Genomic DNA, 26,655 nt, shown 5'->3' on the forward strand with positions numbered 1-26,655 from the left:
TTTCATAGTCAATGATATCCACCTAGCCCTGGTTCGAATCACTACATCTCTCTCCCGCTGAGTCAGAGGATGTAACCCTGTTCTTTCTCTTGCAACTTCTCCTGGGATGTTTTTGTCTCAGGTCCAGTTTTTCTAACTCATACCCAGACATGGGCGACATGTACAGGACTGTAACCCAGAACATGTTGGGAGAGTTTCATACTCTCCTTCCAACAGTAATGATATAGAGGCAGCATCCATCTCAGACTCTGAGGTATCCTCGATGCTGGACAGAGGAGGGGGATCCCACAATTTCTGACAGCCTTTCTGGTGTTCTGAGAAGTCAAGTATGTTTTGCTCCTGCCCCAGCAGCTTTCATGTGATTCACATTTGTTCAGGACCACCTCACCTACCCGAACTTTGAATGTCACAGGACCTGACTTCACATCGATCTTACCCAACACCCATGCCAGATATTTTCTGTGGTTTTGACACCACACTTTATCCCCTGAGGTAAACTGTGTCCCTTGCTTAGATGGAGACTGATGTTGGCATTCCTGCTTGCCATTTCACTCTCTCCCCCCAGGTCTGAGGCTATCAAGTTTAACCTGGATTCTTCTCTCCATCAGGAACTCTGCTGGCACACTCCCTGTAGTTGTATGAAGGGTGGTCCTATAAACGAACAGGAGCTGGCACAATTTGGTATTGAGTGAAGCTGTAAGTTGTTTCATTAAGCCTGCCTTCATGTTTGAACTCTCTTTTTGCCAGACTATTGGCCAATGGATGGTATGGAGCTGCCTGAACATGCCAAATGCCATTCAACTTCAGAAAATACTCAAATTCCCTGCTGTAAATGATGTTCCATTCTCTGGAAACAATACGGGAGTCCGTGTATCGTGAACAATGTTTGCAGCTTTTCAATCGTCATCTGGGTTGGCTGAATGAGGTCTAGGCATGTCCAACCCCTTTGAATGAGCATCGAGCCCATGAAATGACTTGCACAGTCCACTTGTAACTGTGCCTGCCCGGCCATTCCCATGGAAATGGGGGTGCTGCCAGCAGCAATGTTTGCCCTTTTTGGCACCAAAATAACGAGATCAGCATCCAATCCTAGCCACTAGTCATATATTCTTGCCAACATCTTCATTTAGGAAAACCCCAGGCAACCCTGGTAGAGTTCAGCCAGTATCTGGAGATGACCAGTGCTGGTCCTCTACTTTTTGCCATTTACATAAATGATTTGGATGCGAGCATGAGAGGTACAGTTAGTAAGTTTGCAGATGACATCAAAATTGGAGGTGTAGTGGACAGCGATGAGGGTTACCTCAGATTTCAACAGGATCTGGACCAGATGGGCCAATAGGCTGAGAAGTAGCAGACGGAGTTTAATTCAGATAAATGTGAGGTGCTGCATTTTGGGAAAGCAAATCTTAGCAGGACTTATACACTTAATGGTAAGGTCCTAGGGAGTGCTGCTGAACAAAGAGACCTTGGAGTGCAGGTTCATAGCTCCTTGAAAGTGGAGTCGCAGGTAGATAGGATAGTGAAAGCGTTTGGTATGCTTTCCTTTATTGGTCAGAATATTGAGTACAGGAGTTAGGAGGTCACGTTGCGGCTGTAAGGCCACTGTTGGAATATTGTGTGCAATTCTGGTCTCCTTCCTATCAGAAAGATGTTGTGAAACTTGGAAGGGTTCAGAAAAGATTTACAAGGATGTTGCCACAGTTGGAGGATTTGAGCTACAGGGAGAGGCTGAACAGGCTGGGGCTGTTTTCCCTGGAGCATTAGAGGCTAGGGGGTGACCTTACAGCCATTTACAAAATTATGAGGGGCATGGATAGGGTAAATAGGCAAAGTCATTTCCCTGGGGTCGGGGAGTCCAGAACTAGAGGACTTTGGTTTAGGGTGAGAGAGGAAAGATATAAAAGAGATCTAAGAGGCAACTTTTTCACACAGAGAGTGGTACGTGTTTGGAATGAGCTGCCAGAGGAAGTGGTGGAGGCTGGTACAATTGCAACATTTAAGAGGCATTTGGATGGGTGTATGAATAGGAAGGGTTTGGAGGGATATGGACCAGGTTTTGGCGGATGGGACTAGATTGGGTTGTGACATCTGGTCAGCATGGACGGGTTGGACCGAAGAGTCTGTTTCCATTCTGTACATCTCTAATACTCTATGACCTTCACTTGGGACAATCACTTTTATCTCCATCATAGTATGTTGTCCTCTATTGTGATGTGGTCTCTGTTTCCGCCATCACCAACAACAACTTTCATTTTGCCAAGACTCCCTGATTGGCCGTGGTTAACAACCCTAATCAGCAAGATCCATCTGGCCCTGATTCCAATCACTGCAGGCAGCAAATGACCTCTCTGAAAAACTCATGACCATTATTACCATGACATTCTATTCATGATTTATTAACTTAACTTGAATTCCACAGATGCTGAAATGGAATTCAAGTTCAGTTTCCTTTAGCATTTGTCCACACCTCCATCAATAACATGAATTCTGTGCTCCCTTAAAGCCTAAAGTGATATAGACAAAACAGAGAGTGTTGACTTATACTATTGATTATCCATTATCTCTGAGGCAGGCTTGAGTGACCATGTGCCTCTGCCTATGTTTCATCACTCCCATCATACTCTCTACCCTTGCATTTTCACACTACCCATTCCTACTGCACACTATCCAGGCAGAAAACTAGCCACCAGGATACATGAACACCAACAAGCCACAAAAAGACTTGACCCTCTGGCACGAGTATCCTCACATATGGATGAGGAAGGACACCACTTCGACTGGGACAACACATCCATCCTTAGACAAGCCAAACAAAGACACGCACAAGAATTCCTAGAAGCATGGCATTCCATCCGGAACTCTATCAACAAATACATTGAGTTAGACCCCATTTACCACCCCATGAGAAAAGGAAAAGAAAGTGATTTAAACACAGAAAATAACATCACCACAGGAAATGACATCAACCACCAAAAGAAACCCAAATATATAAATAAAAAGCAGGAATTATCAGCATTGCTTTGCATGAGGCCCACTGAAGACGTTACTTAGTAGGGTAACAAAACGTCTTAAAATGAACCTTACAGCTCAGCAAGCAAACCTACATCCAAAACCTCAACCTGAGCTACAAATCTTCTCAAAATTCATGACCCATTCCTACCTATTAGCATTCCCTTGCATTTACTGCATATTACACTTCGGTCAACTCAATCATTCTCTGTTTCTTTCCAAACATGACTAACATCACTCTTAAAACATCTGTCCATTCCAACTCATACGCAAGTATTGATGCCAAGTTGAAGAATATCCCCTCAATTCGACTTTTGTCTTCTTATTTTTCTCCTGACAAATTCAATTTTATTCAAATTCATAAAAAGAATCAACTATTCTCCTGTTTGCTTTCCATTTCATTCAGAGCCATCTCACAGGTATAGGTGATATTATTGATATTGTCTATCAACATGCCATAAGTGAAAATAACCAGTTAATTTGACTGCCTTGGCTGTATTTTAAATTAGTACGAAGTAAACCAGACACACATTCTTTTACAGCTCTGTTTCTTCCTTTTGTCAATTCAACACAAACTAAAAAGTTACAACAAGCGTCTATTTCAAACACAGCCATGGTTTATCAACAGACAGACATTCTATTGAAAAACTCAAGTTAAATTACCTCAAAATTCATCCTTTGGTTTTCCCAAGACAGTTTGGAGAATCATAACAGACATTAGGCTCCAGAAGGGAAAATCAATGCAGCTGAGTAACTTTGAGGCATCTGGGATACTAATGCACATGCTCAGATTACTCAAGTCATGTTCAACTCAGCTGTGGGCAACAGCAACTAATTGAAGCCATCGTATTTGGTATGACCAGTATGGCTTCAAGGTATTAAAAGTTGCAATGTGCAAGTTAATTATAAAATAAATGACACAGAAACAAAAAGTTGGAATCTTGCTAAAACCCTATATTAAATTGAAGAAAATTTAAGTTAAAAATATAAATGCAAAAAGAGCTTTTAAAAAAATATTCAGGAAGCAGAGTAAGGTCTGAGGATATAAATCAAGAGTCTGGAATCTCAGGATGGTCTGCCCCAACTGTAAAGTTACAGGCGTTGTGTAAAATGCAATTTGCAATCTTTAATAATGGAACTATCTAATACAGTATAAAAAGTTTATCAACTATGCCAGGTACTTACAATGACTTAATGTTTAACCCCAATAAATCAAATTAAATATAAAATTTACAGTTTACTTAAAAATATTTAACAACATTATTTTATATCAATTTGGAATATTCATGATAAATTTATCTGAAGGAAACTAAAAAGCATTTATCTCATTCCTTGTTCAAGTCCTATTCTGACACCCATCCACAACTTTTTTTCTCTGGTATATGAATGATATCATCAGTGCTGCTTTCCTCTCCTATCTAAAATTGGAAAAGTTTATTGATTTTGCTTTCAATTTCCATCCCACCCTCATCTTCAACTGGTTCATCTCTGACTCCTCCCTTCCCATCCTTGACATCTCCATTTCCATTTCTGGGGATAGGCTGGCCACCAATATCCACTACAAATACACCAACTCTCACAATTATCTTGACTATACATCCTCACACCCTGCATTCTGTTGAGATTCTATTCCAATCTTGGAGTTCCTCCATCTCCATCACATCTGGTCTGATGATGCCAGCTTCAACAAGGAAGCCTCCAATATGTCCACCTTACTCCTCAACCGAGGATTTCTTAGCTCTGTAGTTGACAAAGCCCTCATCTTGGTCCTACCCATCTGCTACATTTCAGCCTTAACCGCCTCTCTTCTCTCGCACAACAGCAACATGGTCATCCTTGTCTTTACCTCCCATCCCACCAGTATCCACATCCAGAGGATCATTAGCTACTAGTTCTGCCACCTCCAGAAGATGGCACCACAAGACACATAGTCCCCTCCCCTCCCTTATCAGCCTTCCACTGGGGACTGTTCTCTCTGGGACATGCTAGTCCACTCCTCTTTCACTTCCAACATCCCATGGCACCTTCCTCTGCAACTGAAGAAGGGAGAACATCTGTCCGATTACTTCCTCTCTCTTCAGTATCCAAGGGTCCAAGCACACCTTCTATTTACATAACTTGTTGCCACAGAAAGGTTGCCATCAAAGACCTGTCCCTGACCAGTAATGCCCTCCTACTTCCTCTTTCATCAGGTGAAAGGTACAGAAGCTTGAACTCATGCACCAGTAGGTTCCAGAACAGCTTCTTCACCACATCACCTTGTTCCCAGGTCAGTATCTCAGTCTCAGACTTGTTGCAGTGCTCCAGTAAAGCACAGCACAAACTGGAAGAACAACACCTCATTTTCTACTTGGGAACTCTGCAGCCTTCTGGACCAAACATTGAGTTCAGCAAGTTTCAGGTTTGAGCTCTCCCACTTGATTTGATTAATTATTGTCACATGTATACAAATGCAGTGAAAAGTTTTGGTTTCTGTGCAGTACAAGCAAAACATAACACACAAAAATTGAACAAAGCAAATAATACAAATTCCTTACAATCTTATACTCCACACTGGTGGCACAGTGGTTAGCACAGCTGCCTCACAGCGCCAGAGACCTGGGTTCAATTCCCAGCAACTGTCTGTGTGGAGTTTGCACGTTCTCCCAGTGTCTGAGTGGGTTTCCTCCCACAGTCCAAAAATGTGCAGGTTAGGTAAATTGGCCATGCTAAATTGCTCGTGGTGTTAAGTGAAGGGGAAAATATAGGGGAATGGGACTGGGTGCATTGCTCTTCGGAGGATCGGTGTGGACTTGTTAGGCCACAGGGCCTGTTTCCACACTGTAAGTAATCTAATCTAAACCACCTGATGAAGGTACAGCGCTCCGAAAGCTAGTGCTTCCAATTAAACCTGTTGGACTATAACCTGGTTTTATATGATTTTTAACAAGGAATACAAGTTACAGCTACAAAGAAGGTGCACAAAAAGCAAGATCAACATTAAAATTATAATATAAGAGGTCCAATCAGAAGCCTGATGATAGGGGGCAGAAGTTGCTCTTGAATTAATTGGTACATGTGTTTAAGTTTTCGTATCTTCTAGGGTGTAGGTTTGCTCGCTGAGCTGTAGGTTTGATATCCATGATATCCATATGGATATCAAACCTACAGCTCAGCGAGCAAACCTACAACCTAAACCTCAACCTGAGCTACAAACCTTCACAAACCTTTTGTATCTTCTGCTCGACAGAAGAGGTTGGAAAAAATGTAATTTGAAATGTTCATTTGGAAATCGAATAATACGTCCTTACCTTCATTCCCACACATTAGGCTTTGTTAGCACATGGTCTGCTATTACACACAGCCTATTGTCAGCCATAAATAATTCCCATTAATAGCTATTCACTCTCCTAGCCAGATCATTATCCACTTCTGTGTCTGTCCAACTGTTCTTCTCTCTCTTTGGTCTCTATCTCCAACCATTTATTCCTTACCCCCTTTCCACACCATAACTTCTGCATATAAACTAACACTTTCCTTGTAACTCTAAGTTCCGAGGAAGGGTCAATGAACCCAAAAGTTAACTCTGATTTTTCTCTACAGATGCTGCCAGACGTTTTCCAGCTATTTTGTTTCTGTTTCTGATTTCCAACATCTGTATGGAGCAGTGCTCCAAAAGCTTGTGATTTCAGATAAACCTGTTGGATTGTAAGCTAATGTTGAGTGACTTCTGACTTTGTCCACCCCAGTCCAACGCCGCCATCTTCACATCATAACTTCAGATGAATTACATTGTAAACATAAGCAACAGTTATCCAGAGAACCAAAAATACAGAGTTAGTTCAGTTTCTAGCTAAACCTCAGAATCAAGTCCCGGATTTGACACAATATTTATGAAAGACAATGAGGTTTCTCTTCATAAAATGGGGGAAAGAGGCCATTCAATTTGTACTATCCCTCAGAATAGCATCCCACTCAGACCCAGCCTCCTCCGTCCTATCCCCCAGGCCCCACATTTCCCATGGCCAACCCACCAAGCCTGCACATCTCTGGACTCTCGAGGGCACTTTAGCAATCTACCTAACCTTCACATATTTGGACTATGGGATCAAACTGGAAGATCTGGTAGAAACCCACACAGACACAGGGAGAACATACTAACTCCACACAGACAATCACCCAAAGCGAGATTCAAACCTGGATCCCTGGCACTTTGAGGCAGCAGTGCTAACCAGTGAGTATGAACTTTTAATGGATAATTATTAAGGATGGAGACAAACAATCAACAATCAGCTATCCACGATAACAGCCAATAATATTTTAAAAACATTAAACTTATTTCTTCAGCTGGATGCCTCCTGAAGATGGCACACACAATTTACAAAAGCAACAAACACAAGATTGAGGAAAATACATTCTAACTTGCTCATAAATTTGCTCAACTATGACTGGAACTATGTAAAACAAGTTTTGCCTCCTGGAGTCTCAATCTGTGCTCCTGTATAGCTGTTACTGTTTCATAAAATCCCTTGATGTGAGCCTTATGTGAGCAACTAAACAAAAATTATTTTAAACATGCATCCATCTTTTTCAATCCGATCTTATGTAATGTTCTGAAAACAAACAACATTATTTCCATTGTGCTGCTCTCTACAATCTTCATTCTTTTCTACTCAACCTCATTCAGGTACATCTTCATACCCCCAGTCACACTGTTTTCCTTGCTTGTAGTTTTGTTGTGCTGCTGCAGCACAAGACATTCTTTTATTGCTGCATCATATTGCCACTTTGAACTGCACACTTATAGCGTGCTTTTGTTCCTTCACCCCTCAGTCAGCTGAGTGAATTACTGTTCTGCTGTCCCTCCATCAGCCCAGTGAGCTGTGTATCTATGGTGCACACACTTACTATAACTATACAGCTATCATGCAGCATACTTTTTCAATCCCATTCTGTTTCTGTGTATACATGTACCAACACTTTTGATTAGATTCCATACAGTGTGGAAACAGGCCCTTCGGCCCAACAAGTCCACACCGACCCTCTGAAGAGCAACCCACCCAGGCCCATTCCCCTCTGACCAATGCACCTAACACTATGGGCAATTTACCTGACCTGCACATCTTTGGAGTGTGGGAGAAAACCCCACACAGACACAGGGAGAATGTGCAAACTCCACACAGACAGTCGTCCAAGACTGGAATCGAACCTGAGGCCCTGGTGCTGTGAGGCAGCAGTGCTAACCATTGGGCCACCATGCCACTTTTACTGTTGTTAGATTGTACAACCAATTAACTTTGGTGGATATGAAGTTACTTTATGAATATTTATTTATTTATAATAACTCTAAACCATTTGCATATTTATTGAACATTTAAGTCCAACATTTATGTTTTTGTTTGGTGATGCATGCATTTAAAAAAAACATTAATCAGATATAGGCAGTTATGAGTGGGCCAGCATCTGTTGTCCATGTCTAGCTGCCTTCTTGAACTATTGCAGTCCATTTGGTGTTTGTAAGTCTACAGAACCGTGAGGGAGTGAACCACAGTGAATTCCTGTAGAGCATCTTGTACAGCATCTTGTGTCACTGAGCATCAACGGTGGAGGACTGAATATTTGTGGGTATGGTGTCAATCAAGCAGGCTACTTCATCCTGGATAATATCAAGCTTCTTGAGTGTTAGAATGTACAGCAGTACAGCACTTTGATCAATCATGATGCCAATCTCAACTAATCTCACCTGCCTGCACATTGCTCATATCCTTTGATTCTTTGCCTATTCATGTGTCTGTTTTAATGCCTTTTCAACCTTGCTGTCGTATCTGCTTCTACCAGCTCCCTGGCAGTGTGTTCCAGACACTTATCACCGTCTATGCAAAAGACTTCCCCACACATCTCCTTTAAACTTTTCTTGTCTCACCTTAAACCCATAACCCCAAGTATTTGGCATTTCCACACTGAGATAAAAACAAGTCCTGGATCAGTAGTGCTGGAAGAGCACAGCAGTTCAGGCAGCATCCAATAAGCAGCGAAATCGACGTTTCGGGCAAAAGCCCTTCATCAGGAATAAAGGCAGTGAGTCTGAAGCATGGAGAGATAAGCTAGGGGATGGTGGGGGTGGGGAGAGTCCGACTATCCACTCCATCCACGCCCCTCATAATTTTCTATACTGTGATCAGGTTGCCCCTCAACCTCTGACTCTCCAATAAAATTCGTCCAGGTTTGTCCAACCTGGGGATAATATACAGTACTGTTTATAGCTAATATACAGTAATTCACTCCAGGCAACATCCTAGTAAATTTCTTTTGCACCTTCTCCGAGGTTTTCACAGAATTGCAATCATCCAAACAAGTGGGGAGTAATTCATTAAACCCCTGAATTGTCCTTTGCAGCTGGCAGACAGGCACTGGGCAGTTAGGAGAGGAGTTACTGTCCATGAACGCTTTGATAAGTTCAGAATCTGAGTGAGGTTTGCAAAACCCAAACTGAATGTCAGTGAGCTGGTTATTGTTAACAAGTGATGTTTGACAGTTCTATTGATGACGCCTTTGATCATTACATTGATGATTGAGAGAGAGAGAGAGAGAGAGAAAATGAGAGATGAGTGATGAGGTGGACATTTTTCAGGTTGTATTTGTCCAGCTTTGTGTCTACAGGACATTTTGAGACAATTTTCCATATAGTTGAGCAGGTGTCAATGTTACAGCTGTACTGAAGCAGCTTGGCAGGAGGCATGGCATATCCTGGAGCATACATTTTCAGTGCTATTGCAAGAATTCTGTCAGGGCCCACAACTTTTGTAGTTTCCAGCACTGTCACATGGAATAAATCAAATTGGTTGAGGACTGGCATATGTGAACCTGCTGTCTGCTGGAAAAGGATAAGATGGCTCATCCACTTGCCACTTCTGACTGAAGATTGTTACAAATGCTTCTGCCTCATCTGTTGCACTAATGTGCTGGGCTGCTACATTATTAAGGATCAAGTTACTTGTGGAGTCTCTTCCTTCAGTGAATTGTTTAATTGTCTCCCCCTTTCACAACTTGATATGCCACAACTGCAGAGCTTAGATTTGATCTGTTGTTTGTCGAATTGCTTCGCTCAGTACTGTTTATTACTTTCTGCTTTTGTTGCGTGGCAAGCAAATAATCCTGTTTTGCAGTGTCACTGGTTTGACATCTCTTTTTGTTTTAGGTGTGCCTAATGCACAATCTTCACTGAACCTAGTTTGATGGTAATGGTAGAGTGAGAGATGAGATGCACCATCAGATTGCAGATTGTGCTTGACAAAGTTTGCTGCTGCTGACATGTCACAGGATCTCATGGTTGCTTGGTCTTGAGTTGCAAGATGTGACTGAAATCCATCCCATTTTGCACAGCAATTTTGCCACATAACACAATGTTGAGTTTTCTTTATGTGAGGGTGGGTCTTCACCTCTGCACGGACTGTGCAGTAATCACTGAGTAACAGACGCATCTGTGGTCGGCAGTGAGGATGAGTTTTATCTTTTCCCTCTTGTTGATTCCCTTACCATCTGCCACGATCAAGGACTCAATCAACCCAGTCAGTCGTGATGCTGCTGAGCTTTTCTTCATGTTGGACACTGATTTTCCCGAACTCAAAGTTTATTCTGCTCCCTTTCCACCCTCAGTACCTCCTCAAGTGCTGTTCACCATGGCGGAGTACAGATTAGCAGGTGAGGGTTGGTTTTCTGTGATAATCAGCAGGATGTTTACTTGCTTATATTTGTCTTAATGCCATCAGACATCACAGGGTTTGGAATCAACATTAAGGATTTCCCAGGGCAACTCCCTTCTGACTGTATACCACTATAACAACGCCTTTATTGGACCCCTCCTTCCAACAGACAGGATGTAACCAGGGATGGGTTCAATGTCTGGGACATTGTTTGAGAGGATTGATTTTGAATATGACCAAGGTAGGCTGCTGCTTGACTCGTCTGTGACACAGCTCGCACACTTTTGGCACTAGCCAGAGGACTGAGGAGAATTTAGATGGGTTGTCAAGACTGTGTATATCACTGTTGTTTCCAATGACAAAACTGGCAGATTAAAAAGAGGGAGAAAGATGAGCAATTATGAAATGGTCGAAGATTATAAATAAGTAACAAGACAGAACAGCAGATGAAATAATTCAATCAAAATGAGCCAATAAATAAGGAGAAAATAAGTGAACATGAATCAGATAGCAGAATGCATGAAAAAGTTAATTTATCCCAGTGTTGTGGAAGCTTATGCTCCAAAGATTCCGATTCAGAGATGGTGTCACTACAGATATTGTTCTTCCAATTGGTCCTGTCTGTCAGTCATAATTTCCACTGTATTACAAATGGAAATTCTTCATTCTTAATTAAACAAGGATCCTCAGTCAAAGCGCAGGCTGAGTTCCCAAAGTAAAGCAGTAGTATTCAACAGAGATTGCAGCCAGTATCAACAGATTAGCAAAGTTGCATGTCTTATCAATGTAGTAGGGGCAACAGGGAAGGGAAAGGTATTCTGTGATATGTGAGGAATGGATGGGGTGGAATCTCTTTTAAAAACTCTTTAAGTTGTGCAAGAGGATTTGAGGAATTGCAGTGAGAATTGCAGAGGGGAAATGGCAAAGCAAGGGAAGTATAGTTTTTGGGGGTGATGGCATAGTGATTGTGGATATCCAAAACGTGATATTCTTTTTCTGTTTTTTGATCAATTGTGAAGCTGGCATTTGTATTTAATATTAACCAAAATGCACTATCTTGAACCTAATTTTCAAAAGAATACTCTGGAAGAGTATGTGTACATGCAATCTTGAATATTTTGCAAAGCCACAAGAGGAGCACTATTTGGGAAGGGTATGATATAATTCCTGCAGTCAAAATACATTCACTTACTGCAGCCTGAAATTTGCACCTGTTACATGAGGTGAAGTAGGTAGAAAAACAATTATCCGCCTGGCAGTTGCCTTGAATTTTTGAAACCATTGTGCAGCTCATTCTTGTATTATCTATGCCTATAGAAGCTGACATTTAATTAGACATTACATTTTGAGCACCTACTTAATATTCAACCCTGAGGGTTTTGAAGTTAAAATTGATTTTGTGTGTGTCATATTTAACAAAATATTCATAAAAAGTAAATGATGATCTCATCCAACCAAAAAGAAATGTAGTTATACATGTTAACTTTTAAAACAAACTGAGGATTATTCAATCAGAATAACACCAAAAAAATGAATAAGCTGAGAAGTAGCTTCAGGGTAATAAATTATGAATTAGGTCCCTTCTGGTTTGTGATTAATCATAGATCTGAGATTTTCAATACTTTTTTTTAATGCAACGTATTTTTCTTGGCTTCAGTTTTAATAACCATTTCCTCACTTGCTCTGAACTGATGGTGTCCCCAATATCATGTCAAATCCAAGGGCTAAAAGAAAAACCTTTTCACTAAACGGTGGTATGATACAGGGATTACTTTTTTGACTTCACATTGCGCCTAAGGTTTTAACTACACAGCACATTTGGTGAAAAGGCAACCAAAAACTGACAGTAATGAGATCACCTCTCCTATGATATTGAGAAAAGTTGGACCACTTTTCTTAGCACTAAAGAAATCAAAGGGCATGGGGAGAAAGCAGGGAAAGAGCTGAGTTGACTGATCAGTCAGGATCATATTGAATAGCAGAGTAGGCTCAAAGGGCTGAATGGCCTACTCGTGCACTTATTTTCTACGGTTCTTTCACTGCTTAGCCACCCTCTATCAAACCATAGCTGAGACATAATCCATGATTCATCTTAGTTTGTAGCTCTCAAATGACTTGGTCAATCTTTGAATTATTGTATTGCATGATGTGTGTAGAATGTCTGGGAGTATGGAAGATATCGGGCTGGAGGTTAACTTCACAATTCAGAAAATGGAATGTTAAAAATGTATCTGTTTAACTCATATACTGCTTCCAAACAAGATATTGTTTCATAAGGTCCACCTGACACTTGTTTTAAGTTACTTGGTTACGTTTTAAAGATAGTTTAATCTGCACCAAAATATTTTGGAAGGCTTGTGACAAGTCTTCATCCCAGAATAATAGAAGGAAGAAGTGCTGATGTCAATTTGGTCCTGAATTTTATTTCATCTCTGCTCTTCCCTTTTTGATGTGTGTGTTATATAGACAGCTATTTCTATGAGTGAATGGAATTTTAATTCTATTTCTACTGCAACAAGATGGAAAGAAAACAAAACATAATATATAATAGACAGGAATGTTTTATTTTTGTGACACAATGAATGTGAGGAATACTTCTTGCAGTATTGCAGCAAATCAGAATGCAAAGCAGAAATATTCTACAGGATTGCAAGAAAGAGAAAGGAAGCAAGCAATTTGTGTTGGTCTGAGGTTACTTATATTCAATGCTTTTTGACAGACTTGGGGCTGAATTTTCATTTGCGCTCAGGAAATCTGCACACTTCTCATGGCTTTAAAATTGCACATCCAGCCCATGTGTGACTTTACACTCCATTTTTATATTTTCACACTGGGATCAGGTATGGAGGAGAGTTTTTGAGCCATGCTGAAATGAGTGAGAGGCATATGTAGGGGCAGGTCAAATGAAAGGCCAAAAACAGAAACCATATTATGCAGCTTGTTTTGACAACTTCTTGAAACTGTCATTCATTCTTCGATGAAGGGAGCATCTTCTGTGCTGAAACCCGTTAGGACTTGAAACTCAGTCAAACATTGGTAAGAGACATAGCTGTCCAAATAAAAAAATAATTTTCTAAGTAGGGAAGATCAACAGATACTTGCTTCAATTTCTAAGCAGAATATCTGGCAATTGATGGAAGGGAGTAGGTAGTTAAATCCTTTTCAAGTGTAAATTCAAAACCAGGTTCTTTTATTAACCATAGACATTGAAATTACACCACAGAAGTTGATAGCACAGACGTTAGCACACTTTGTAACATCACTGCATTATGGTCCCCTTTCCACTGAAAACACATTGTAATGCCTAGACACAAATACACAGACAAGTCAATGTTGGGTCAACTTACTTTTAAAAGACAAGTTCTCATGATGAACAATGGCGTTAAAAACATTTCTATATTTATGTAGGAATGGGAGAAGGCAATCCAGCTGTCAAGCTCCAGCATTCAGAGATCGTAACAGATTATTGACCTCAACATCACTTCACTAATCTATCTCCTTCAATGCTATTAGGTTCCAGAAATCTATCAATTTCTCTTTGAATATGCTTTTTGATTGAGAATGCAAGATGTTCACCCCCAAACAGCAAAGAAATTCCTCATCTTAGTCTGAAATAAGATAGCCCTTATTCCTAGATTATTTTAAAAATGCAAAGCACTGCAGATGCTGAAAATCAGGAACAAAATCAAAAATTACTGTAACAGCTCAGCAGATCTGGTAGCATCCGTGGAGAGAAATATGAGTTGTAAGGAAGGCTTGCTGGATCTGAAACATTAATTCTGAATTCTCTCCACAGATGTTGCCAGACACACTTAGCTTTTCCAGCAATTTCTGTTTTTGGTCCTAGATTATTATCCCTGGTTTGAAACACGTTAGCCACAATAAACATCTTACCCATATCCATCCTGGCACACACCATAAACATTTTCTAAGCTTCATTAATAGCACTCTTCTTTCTGTGAAAGGATCGGCTTTCTCAATTTCTCCTTACAAGACAGTATAGCCTTCCCAGGATAAGTCTGGTGAACTACCACTGCAGTTTCTCTTTGGCAAGGATATGCCTTCTCAGACAAGAAGACAAGAAGACAAGAATTGTACATAATACTCAAGGTGCAGTCTTGCAAAGGCTGTACGTAATTGCAGCAAGGTGTCTTTCCTTGTGCATTCAAATCCTGTTAAAATGTATTCCTGTGTATTGTTAAGACCAAACTACAGCACTGTCTGCTTCTGTTTCAGTGTAAGACTAATTTATTAAAACCAAAACAAGAAAAAAAATGAGCAATCGACACAGATTTCAAACTAGGATCTGAATAATCTAAGAATAACATCAGCTAGAATCATAGCAATTTCATTTGCTTTTCTCATTCAGATGTGAATTGTGACACATAGAGATGTGAAACTACTTTACACTTTTCTTTCAGAATGTTTCAGGCATCTGAATGGATTTCTTGTTTTCTTCACAAATTTTCAAATCTGGCTTGCTTTGAAGGATTTCCAAAATCCTGCAGCATCAGTCAAAATGGTGTGCAGGAAGAAATGTGATTTTTGTCCTGTGTTTAAATTGTACAACCCAATATTAGCAGGTGTGGATATGTGTTTTTGTTCAATGCATTCCTCATCTGTCAGAAGGCCAGAGGAAGATGGTGTGAAGTTGAAAATGTTGCAGACAATTGGATTTCCTTCAAACAACTCTAACTGCAGCTACTTGTAAACTGAAACAAGCCTTCTCACCCCAAACAAACATTTGGCCGAGGCTTATACACAAGTGGTTACGTATACCTTCACAACAACAGTGTTTACAGTTAAGAACCATATCTATTTACTGCTTTGAAATGTTGTGATTGTGTGTTATGGTCATTTGAAGGCTTCTCTGTTCATTAATATTTTCCCATTTGCTGTGCACACAGTACAGAGTTATGGCACAGGATAACACCATTCAATCTACTGCACCTGCGTTCATGCCAGCTGTACAATAGAGTTATCCCCTCTTATTAACCTATTTTTCACTCGTACTTCCTCATGCTACTCAACTAGGCTCTTCCTCAAGAACTACAACTTAAAACAGTATGATTCCTACGAAATCTCTGTCAAATTATCCTCATAACTGTTCCACACCCCCGTCGCAACAATTAGAACATAGAACATGGAACTTTATAGCGCAGTATAGGCCCTTTGGCCCTCAATGTTGCGCTGACCTGCAAAATTAATATGATGCCCATCTAACCTACACCATTCCATTATTATTCATATGTATGTCCAATGTCTGTTTAAATGCCCTTAATGTCAGTGAGTCTACAACTGTTGCAGGCAGGCCGTTCCATGCAGCTACTACTCTTTGAGTGAAGACACTACCCCAATATCTTTTCTAAATCTATCGCCCCTCAATTTAAAGTTATGCATCCTCGTGTTAGCCTTCACCATTCGAGGAAAAAGGCTCTCACTGTCCACTCTATCTAACCCTCTGGTTATCTTATACATCTCCATTAAGTCACCTTTCAACCTTCTTCCCTCCAACTAAAACAGCCTCAGTTCCCTTAGTCTTTCCTCGTAAGACCTTTCTTCCATACCAGCAACATCCTAGTAAATCTCGTCTGAACCATTTCCAAAGCTTCCACATCCTTCCTCGAATGTGGTGACTAGAACTGTACACAATACTCCAAGTGCAGCCTCAACAGTGTCTTGTACAACTGAAGCATGACCTCATGGTTCTGAAATTAAATATCCCTACCAATAAATGCCAACGCACCAAATGCCTTCTGAACAATCCTATGTACCTGGGTGGCAATTTTCAGGGATTTATGTACCTGGACACCAAGGTCTCTCTGTTCATCTACACTGCCAAGAATTTTAACATGAGCCCAGTATTTGCATTTCTGTTACTTGTTCCGACGTGAAATACCTCACACTTTTCCGCATTAAATTCTATTTGTCACTTCTCAGCCCAGCTCTGCCCCTTATCCATGTCCCTCTTAACCCATAACATCCTTCAGCACTATCTACAACTCTGCCTACCTTAGGCAGAATTTACTAACCTATCCTTCTACATCCACCTCCAGACCATTTATAAAAATGACAAACAGCAGTGGACCCAAAACAGATCCTTACAGAACACCAATGGTAACTGAGCTCCAGGATGAACATTTCCCATCAACCACCACCCTCTGCCTTCTTTCAGCTGGCCAATTTCTGATCCAAACCGCTAAATCATCTACAATCCCGAAACTCCTTATTTTGTGCAATAGCCTAACATGTGGAACCTTATCAAACACCTTACTGAAGTCCATATACACCACATCAACTGACTTACCTTCATCCACCTGTTTTGTCACCTTCTCAAAAAAATCAATAAGGTTAGTGAGGCACGACCTACCCTTCACAAAACTGTGTTGACTATCTCTAATCAAATTATTCTTTTCCAGATGATTATAAATCCTATCTCTTATAACCTTTTCCAACACCTTACCTACAACTGAAGTAAGGCTCATTGGCCTATAATTACGAGGTTTATCCCAAATCCCCTTCTTAAACAAAGGGAAGACATTTGCAAGACTCCAGTCTTCTGGCACTACTCCTGTTGACAATGGTGACATAAAGATCGAAGGCAAAGGCTTTGCAATCTCTTCCTTGGCTTCTCAGAGAATTCGAGGATAAATCCCATCCAGCCCTGGGATCTTATCTATTTTCAGATCTTTAAAAATTGCTAAAACTTTCGCTTTGTCAACCTTAATCCAATCCAGTCTTGTAGTCTGTATCTCCGTATCCTCACTGACATTGCTCTTTTCCAAGGTGAATACTGATTAAAAGTATTCATTGAGTGTTTCCCCTGTGTCCTCAGATTCCACACACAACTTTCCACTATGATTGGCCACTTTTGATTGGCCCTCATCTTACTTTCGTCATTCTTTTATTCCTGATCTACCTATAGAAGGCCTTAGCTTTTCCTTGATCCTATCCACCAACAAATTCTCATATCCCCTCCTGTCTCTTCTTAGCCCTCTCTTCATTCCTTTTATGGCCAACTTATAACTCTCAAGCCCCCTAAATTAGCCTTCACATCTCATCCTCGCATAAGCCTTCTTTTTCCTCTTGACAAGATCTTCAACTTCTTTAGTAAGCCATGGCTCCATCTCCCTACTTGATATGTATATATGTATCAAGGACCCACACTAGCTGTTCCTTGAATGAACTCCACATTTCAAGAGTATCCATCCCCTGCAGTTTCCTTCCCCTTCCTATGCATCCTCAATTTTGCCTAATCACATCATAATTTCCTTTCCCCCAGTTATACCTCCATTCCTGCAGAAAACAAAAACAAATGAAACACAAAAGAAAACACTTGTCACCTTCCCAACCGAAGCACAGATCTTTTTGTTTTGGTTAGAGGAGGAGGATAGGTGAGAGATACTACCCAAGTGGTGTTTCAGGTAAAGCAACCACTCAAATATGTGACCTCCTGACCTCTCTGACTGTGTACAGAAACTGAAGAAAAACCGGAACTAAAAGAAATTTAAACTGAGGTATTCCTCAGTTTATAACCAGCTACAGTCTAACAAGCAACGGAAAGAACATTTCACAATTTAACCTGAGAACATTTCAAAATTTTGATAAACAAAACTGAGATTTCAAGTTAAACTGCGTAAGTTTTGACATTAAAATAATGGGAATTCTTTACTCCTGGTATAATTCCTGGGAATTGTATGCTCCTCTTTTTACACAGCTTTAATACTTTTCCCATAATTAGATATTCAGAACTTGACACAATCATGTCCAATTGTGCCCTACACAAATTCAACGTCATTTCCTTGCTTATAATCAGTGCTGCCACTGCTAAAGCCTGGACTCCCACTTGCCTTTTTAATGGCCTTAACCAGCTCTGCTCCCAGCTTTAAAGATCAACACATCAGCTCTGACATTTTGTTTAGGATCTTGCTGGTTCAAGCAATCTTCTGTTCAATATTCTGTTGCCTCCCACTCCACGAAATGCTCCACTTCACGTTGTTCTGCACTGAACTAAGTATGCCACCTATCTAATCACATCAGTGCTCTGCATTCTTCTGCAATGTCCCTGTATTCTTCTTCACAGTTTGCATGTTCCCTGACCGAGCAGTATCAGTCTGCCATGAGAAGGATGATAATGACCTAATGTTGAAACCATTTATGGACAAGAACTCGGTACCACAGCTCTCTGGGCTCACTGCTGCTCTTACCTTCCTAACATCCGCAAAGATGGTGGCTGCATTAGAAAGTTTCCTTCCAAATTTGCAACAGTTAGGTTTCAACACTATATTCACATGGTAATCCATCCCCTTGCACAGTTCACCAAATGTATATATAATAAAAAAATCTGGTGAGTGTACCTCATACAGTTAATTGTAGTATTTAAAAATACAAAGTTATTTGGATTAGGTGATAAACCCTAAAAATTTGGTCTAGTTTGTATTTTCACAACATTCGGAGGATTTACCATTGAATTTACTGTCAACCATTCAAAAAATAAGGTATGGTAATTCCTTGAACAAATTTAAATTGGGGAGGGGTGCATTGATATTTTGTCTGAAGAAGTCTGTTCATCATCTTCAAAGTCACAATTGACAATTGGGAGACCACAAAGCAAATGCACTTTTTAAGCTTTTCATCACTTGGTGTAAATATGTAACTTTCCAAATATAGATTTATGCAAGAAACATTTAGAAACAAGTTCTATAATAACCTAAAGAATAACTCAGTTTTATTGCTACACAGCTGCCGACTAGTCTGCTGCATTTGCTAATAATGAAGCGATAATTGCGATCTTGGATTAATCGGATCAGGATTTCTAGTGTCAGAGATATATAGGTAATGGCACAGTCCAGAAGCATCTAGAAGCATCTGCCTATCTACAAGGTGTGCTGCCTCAAACTTTATTAATCGGCTCAATGTTTAAATGTGAACTTGAGATGTCAGCTTCCTCCTGAAAACAGTACATTAGATTTGAGATGGTGTATTTAGGAGCATGTAGATTCTTAATAGCATTGTGATATTTACTGCTTCAATAATCTCTTTGTCTCTACAATGTAAGTTTATCTGCACAGTCACATTCCCTCAAAAGAAAGTTAGTGAAGATTTAAAATATTTACATTTTGTATTTTGTATCTCTTTTCTTTTATCACCTGTACATTTCAGTGTGGGGTTCCTTAAATTCATTGGTTGAAGAGCCTTGATGTTTGTGGTCCCAGTCAGAGATATCACAGTTGTATAGGATACTACACTGAAGTGTACAGATGGCAAATGGAGAGAAATTTGAGAGAATTTAACGAGAATGAAAAAAATGTCATTTTCAATGTTGAGGAAAAAAAGTCTAACATTTCCCTTAAGGTTTTTTGAACAACTTGATGAAAATCTCATTAGTTAGCAAGAAAGACCCTGCTTCCATGCATAGGCATCTCATTATTAGCAAACCTCACCTCATTTCAACATAGTTCATGATTCTCACAAGTACTGGTGAGAAACTAGGTGACAGCAATTTCCAACTTTTGAAAGTCTGAGTAGTTAGCTGGTCGCTACCTTGTCAGTGTGCCTTCCAGTTCCCATGTTAGCCCTTATTCCTTAACATCCTTTGGCATGCTCCATGCACTGTGATCACCTCCACCCTTCATCTTGGAAATTGGAATCAGTGAAACACCAATCTCACCAGGTCACTAAGGCTGATCTTAGCCAGTCTTAGGAAACTAATCAGCATCTTGCTTTGGAGCTCACTGACACCCTACATTGCAATATTCAGACTCTTTGCATGCAGAGACACGAACTTACCTCATCCATTTGCACAGCATGCATCCCACTGTTCTTAGCTTGATTTCTTCATGATTTCTCACTTATGTGCTGACTTCAAGATCACAGCATCTCTGCTTTATCTTGCCTTTTAGGAAGCTGGAATGTCAGGCAGCTTGTCATGTTTGCCAGCAGTGAACAGTAAAAGGGTGGGCATGTTACTATACAGCTATGTCAATGTCACAGCACACAAGAGCCAGAAGCTTTTGCAGCAAACACACTGCATGTGCTCCAACCAAAGCACTACATCCAAAATTCTAAGAGAAGTAGGCCTTAGTCAAAGTGATAGGGGTCTACGATTGGTCAAGGTCATTGTCCAATCTCAGTCCGATTGTGTGCTTGTTGGGGCCAGGTCTATTAATCTTTGCTCTCCCAATCGATGGATTAGTCCACACTTAGACCTATAGGTCAAGTCAAAACAGTCAAGAGAAAACAGGAAGTCGTCTGGGAGCTGTAGGGACATCAGGTGTCCTCAGTCTGGGCTGAACTTCCAAGTAAATCTGATGGCTAGACTACAGTCATTGCTGTGCATTTTGGCTCATGTATTGACCAACACCACACACGATAAACCTTGTTCATGAGTAATCATGTAGGAGGAAGGGAGGACTGCCTTTGCTGGAGATCAGAGTCGAGAGTGTAGTGCTTGAAAAGTACAGCAGGTCAGGCAGCATCCGAGGAGCAGGCGAATCAATGTTTCGGGCATCAGCTTATGCCCGAAACATTGATTCGCCTGCTCCTCGGATGCTGCCTGACATGCTGTACTTTTCCAGCACTACACTCTCAACACGAGTAATCATGGTCAGAGTGAAAAATCACACAACACCAAGTTATAGTCCAACAGGTTTATTTGGAAGCACTAGAATTCAGAGTGCAGTGTCATTGGGCATGACAAATTTATCCAAATAAATTGTGTAAAGCAGAAGCAATTACAGGTAAACTTAAATGTATCACCAGAGTTCTCTAAGACATTTAAAGGTCTCATTGCTCACAAACTGTTTCACCTCCCACTCTCCTCTGTCACGTGCATAAAAAGACAAAATTTTCAAACTCTTTTCCATTCTGAAGCAGAGTCATACTGGATTTGAAACGTTAACCTTGTTTTTCTCTCTCCATAGATGTTGCCCGACCTGGTGAGTTTCTCCACCATGGTCTGATTTTATTTCAGATTTCCAATATTTGTCATAGTTGCTGTTATGTTCAACCCTCATCCGTCTCTGCTCTGAGAGCTCAGGAATCACATCACTGTTCAGATGTCATGTTTCTGGCATTTCCCAGAGAGGTTAATCGCTCCCGTCCCAAGTGGATCCAGCATCAGCAGGTGCTATCATCACTGCCACAGTCATATGGAAGTACGACAGAGAATTGTAGAAGTTCAAAGTTGTCAGCAAGTCCAGAAATAACAGTTACATTCAGCAGCTGCTAATAACCTCCACTAGAGATGCACAGAAAGAATCTTTGATTTCTTCTTCTGAGGTGGAAGAGGAGCTGATAGTTAAAAAGCTGGCTTTTTTTTAAAAAGAGCAGAAGAGGGGATTAGTTGCACGATATAGGGGAGAAACTTGAGCATGTTAAGAATACATTCACAGTGGTGGCAAGGTGAGAGCAGTGCAGGAAAGTGCAATGAAGCTTTCATATTGAGTAATCTCCTAATATTGCTGGAATATCTGTAGCCCTTTATAAGCTGCTGTGGTCCAGTTTGACAATGGAATGATACACATTTTCCAGCCGTAATTAGATTACTTACAGTGCAGAAACAGGCCCTTCTGCCCATCAAATCCACACCGACCCGCCGAAGCAAAACCCACCCATACCCCTACACTTACCTCTTACCTAACACTACGGGCAATTTAGCATGGCCAATTCACCTGGCCTGCACATCTTTGGACTGTGGGAGGAAATCGGAGCACCCGGAGGAAACCCACGCAGACACGGGGAGAATGGGCAAACTCCACACAGTGGTCGCCTGAGTCGGGAATTGAACCCGGGTCTCTGGCGCTGTGAGGCAGCAGTGCTAACCAATGTGCCACCCACTTTGTTGATTGCCCGGTCTTGGAGGGCTTGGCATCTGCTCACACATGCTCTTGACCCTCCTCTGCTAATTCTGGGATCATCCCCCTGTTGTCATTGAGGGTACAAATGTCAGCCCACCCATCGTTACCCATTCTGACCTATTATAAGACTATTTCTCCTGGAGTAACACAAAGGGAAGGATTAACTGAGGTAGAAATGGCTGTAAGAGCTGTTGATGGTGGGTGCAGCAGCAGAAAAGATGGTGAAGGGTCCCCTTGGAAAGTGAGTAGGAAGCGCAGAGGGCAAGAAGGGTTAGGAGTACAGGAAGTTGAGATAGCTAAAACCATTAAAGGAAGATGCTGCACCCAGTAATGACCGTGGTAGGCTATGATCCTGCTTGGGAGGTGTATGTAGCAGCAAAATTGGAGTGAGTGCGAGGGAGCACAGTCAGGTGCACTTAGGTGCAGTTGTCTGACAGTGGGAATGGCACAGGCCAATGTGGCCCTCTCTCTATGCAGGTTGCCATGTTCTCTCCCAGCAGCCCTCTGGGAAGAGGACAACCTGTCTCTTCACACTCCAAACAGCAGGATCTCCAGGTGTCTGTCAGTGAAGCCAGGAGCCAATGTTCCCTTTCTCAGCCATCTTCTTTTGAAATGCAAAGCCGGATATGCAGCCTTTGACATGCTGAGCAGATGCAGTTTAAATATGACACTTGCAGCAACTACGCCAGAAATTGTTGGCAGTAGAGAGCACTGCTCTGCCTCTGAAAGCAAACAGTTCCATCAGAAAGGTGTTGTGGAGTTGATTGCATAAGTAATAGCATGAGCAGTGGAAGTATCAGAAGGAATTCCATGAAACTGACACTTTGCCAAAATATGGGAAGATGCAGCCCAAGAAAAATCTGCATTTTAAAGCCAGCAAATATTTTCAGAAAAATACCAGTGAGCATCGTCCCTTCATCATTGACCACAAGATTTAAGCCATTTTCTTAGCATTCTGTTAAATATTTACATCGATGAGCTTCTTAAAATAGCCAAAAAAATTCTAAATCAAGCATTCTGGTATATATTGCATTTCTTCATATACCAACTGACTTGATTTCTTCCAATAATCACTGCCTCCCTTTTCTAAATGAGAAGCTCTGGATGTTTGTTCTCCCTAATTAAAAGTTCCTGTAATTATCCATCACCAAGACTGACAATCTGAGATTGGACATTAACTTCCTACTTTGGACAAATCAGTAACCTATTATTTTAAAGATCTAACACTCATCCCCTGTCAAGCGTAGCTGAAATAAAATCAATGTGATTGAAGAATTATAATGCTGTTTAAGGAACTTTTTTCCCTCCCTTTGGGAATTCAGCAACTTCCTGAAATTTTGAAGGCTGATCAGCTGAAATGTGACAACAGAAGGATGGGTAAGCTGGGAAGTGTAATAAGAAGAAAGATTTGCATTTCTACTGTGCCGTTTCTGACCCCAAGACATCCTAAAGTGTGTGACAGTCAATGAGGTAGGTTTGAACTGCAGTTACTATTGCAACATGGGAAGCTGCTATAAACAACAATGAGCTGAAGTCCATTTAATGTGGGATCAATATTGGCCAGGGCACTGAGAAAACGTTGACTGCTCTTCTTCAAAATAAGAAGTTTTACATTCACTTGAATGAGAAGACAGGTGTTGATCTAATGCATCATTGCCTCCATTCTACACTTAGCATCTATTCCAGTTTTAGTTTGAGAGGAATTAATTTTCAATTTCCTGACTCGATGTGAGTTTGTGCTCTGTCTAGCCAATGTAGACATAGCCTTTCTGACTAAAAAAGAATCAGAAATTATCCATTACCAGGACTGGTGATTTGAGAATCAGGAACTTGATCTCAGGACTGTAATGATGTAACAAGCTTCTTTTTTATGCACTTGAGTGCCCACATTTTTTTCTCATAAATATCAATAACCATCAAAGTTATGAATGCTTCACAAAAAAAAACAAACCTTTGTCTTTGATGGGAAATCAGAGGACTTACTCTTTTTCAGGCTGCTCCTTCACACCAAAACCTGATTTAAAATAATATTTTTTATTCTGCAGTTAGATAAAATTATTGTCTTTGTTTACGGCTGAGCATAAGATATTAAACCTTTATATCTCTTATATATTAATTTGCCCCCTGTTGGTTCTCCACAGAAAGCCAAATCAAAGCGAGTCTGCACAGTGTTGCAGTAATATTAAGCACAAGGTACTTTCTTCTCAGGAATCCAAGCATTCCATTAAAACATGAATCTCTAAGATTCAAGCAAGAAGCAGCAATTTTCATCCAAAGCATTATGTGGAAAATATTGGAAGCGATAATTAGGGCTGATGTACATTCCACTCAGAATTCAAACTGAGCCAATATAGAGAAGCTGTCTGCTGAGGCAAACACAAGCTGATGAGGAAGCATTCATGAGAAGATTTCAACTGGGAGAAAGGACGGAAAATTATTAAAATAATAAATTATTTTTAAAACATAACAAAGCAAAAACAAACTGAAGCAAGGGAATGAAATATCAATGAGTCATTGTTCCACACAACTCACTACCAATGTAAAATTGAAATGCTTACACCATCCTGGAGTAATAAATATTTTAAACCTTTTGATCATGTTGCTTCAGATGTTTGGAACTGGAGCTCCCGAAGCTCCATCTAGTGGTAAATGTGGAACTACTAGTGAGACTGGCCTGACAAATGTTCAGGGTCAAGATTAAAGTGGTGTTGGAAAAGCACAGCAGGTCAGGCAGCATCTGAGAAGCAGGAAAATCAACATTTCAGGCAAAAGCCCTTCATCATGAAATGTTCAACTGTTCAAGTGACAAATGTTCAGCTAACATGAGACCCATCCTGTGGAGATGCCACTAACAGAGTGCGAACACAAGTATTAACACTCAAGTAAATTTAATGTATTATAAACAAATTGATTTAAAAGATGCATTCATCTGCTGAAGAATGATTCTACAAAATCCATTTGAGGATTTTCTTCCAAGATCAACGTGAGGGGACTAGGTTAGTGCCAAGATATGGTGTGACTCCCTAAAAATCTTGACAGTAATAGGTGAATATTGGCAGCTGTTCCTTGCCCAACAATAGTGGTTTGCCAATAGTGGTCAAGTGAGACAGTCCTAATGGGAGGATTTTGCCAGGATCTTGCTGGGTGAGAGTGAGTTCCCATTGATTGTGGATCTGGTCACCCCCATGAAGACAACCTCTCAGTGGCAGTCCAAGTGGCATCAAACCTAAGCACTCCAGGCCATGATGATGGTATCTGCAGCTGAATGAGTCATCTGGAAGCATTTTTCCACCATTCTATCATCCACAAATGTCTTTCATTATTAAATTGTATAAATGTTTCTGAGGGACTCTCAACTTTGTTTAGTTTGCAGACTCTGCGGGAGTCTTAATCTCTGATTTAGTTTGCAAACTCAGGAACCTACTTGCTGTCCTAAAGTGGACAGCGGATGTGGCTAGTTGTGATGCTGCTTTCTGGTAGATCGCACTGTAGTACATCATGACTCCATGCTCGGTTACGATCTGAAATAATTTTGTGTCATCAAAATATTCTGTCAGCCTAAGACTAGGTCCAACAGGGTGAAAAGCCTGCACTATCCCAATGAACATTTATTGTTGGTAGCTTCAAGAAGAGTGGCAGCTTGAAACTTTCATGCCTAAAGCATTTTCTGTACTGTACAGGTTGGGTAGATATGGAAGTTAAGTCTGAGCAATTGCTTTTGAACTGGATTCATCAAACACAATTTATAGAAGGAAGGGAATAATTACAAATGATAATTTAAACACAGTCCTGTAAGAAACATTCTTGTTTTTGTGTTACTACTTATTGCATTACAGAATTTAGCATTGATTTTGCTTCCTTCGTTACACTTATTCAAGATGTAAACAATGAAATTGATTGAATGTTTGAAATACTTATGCCACAGATGATGAAACAGCAAGTAACAATGTGTGCAGATATTCTAATTCTGTCATGTAGGATTGCCTGTCCAAACCATAATGATGGATGGGCAATTTTCAAGCAATTCTATTTTTTTTTCAAAATGTGCTCTCTTCATATCTATTCTCCAATCAATCTTTGATAACTCTCAAAATGGCGAGGAC

Source organism: Hemiscyllium ocellatum, chromosome 14 (genome assembly GCF_020745735.1).
Source record: "Hemiscyllium ocellatum isolate sHemOce1 chromosome 14, sHemOce1.pat.X.cur, whole genome shotgun sequence".
NCBI classification, from domain to species: Eukaryota; Metazoa; Chordata; class Chondrichthyes; order Orectolobiformes; family Hemiscylliidae; genus Hemiscyllium; species Hemiscyllium ocellatum.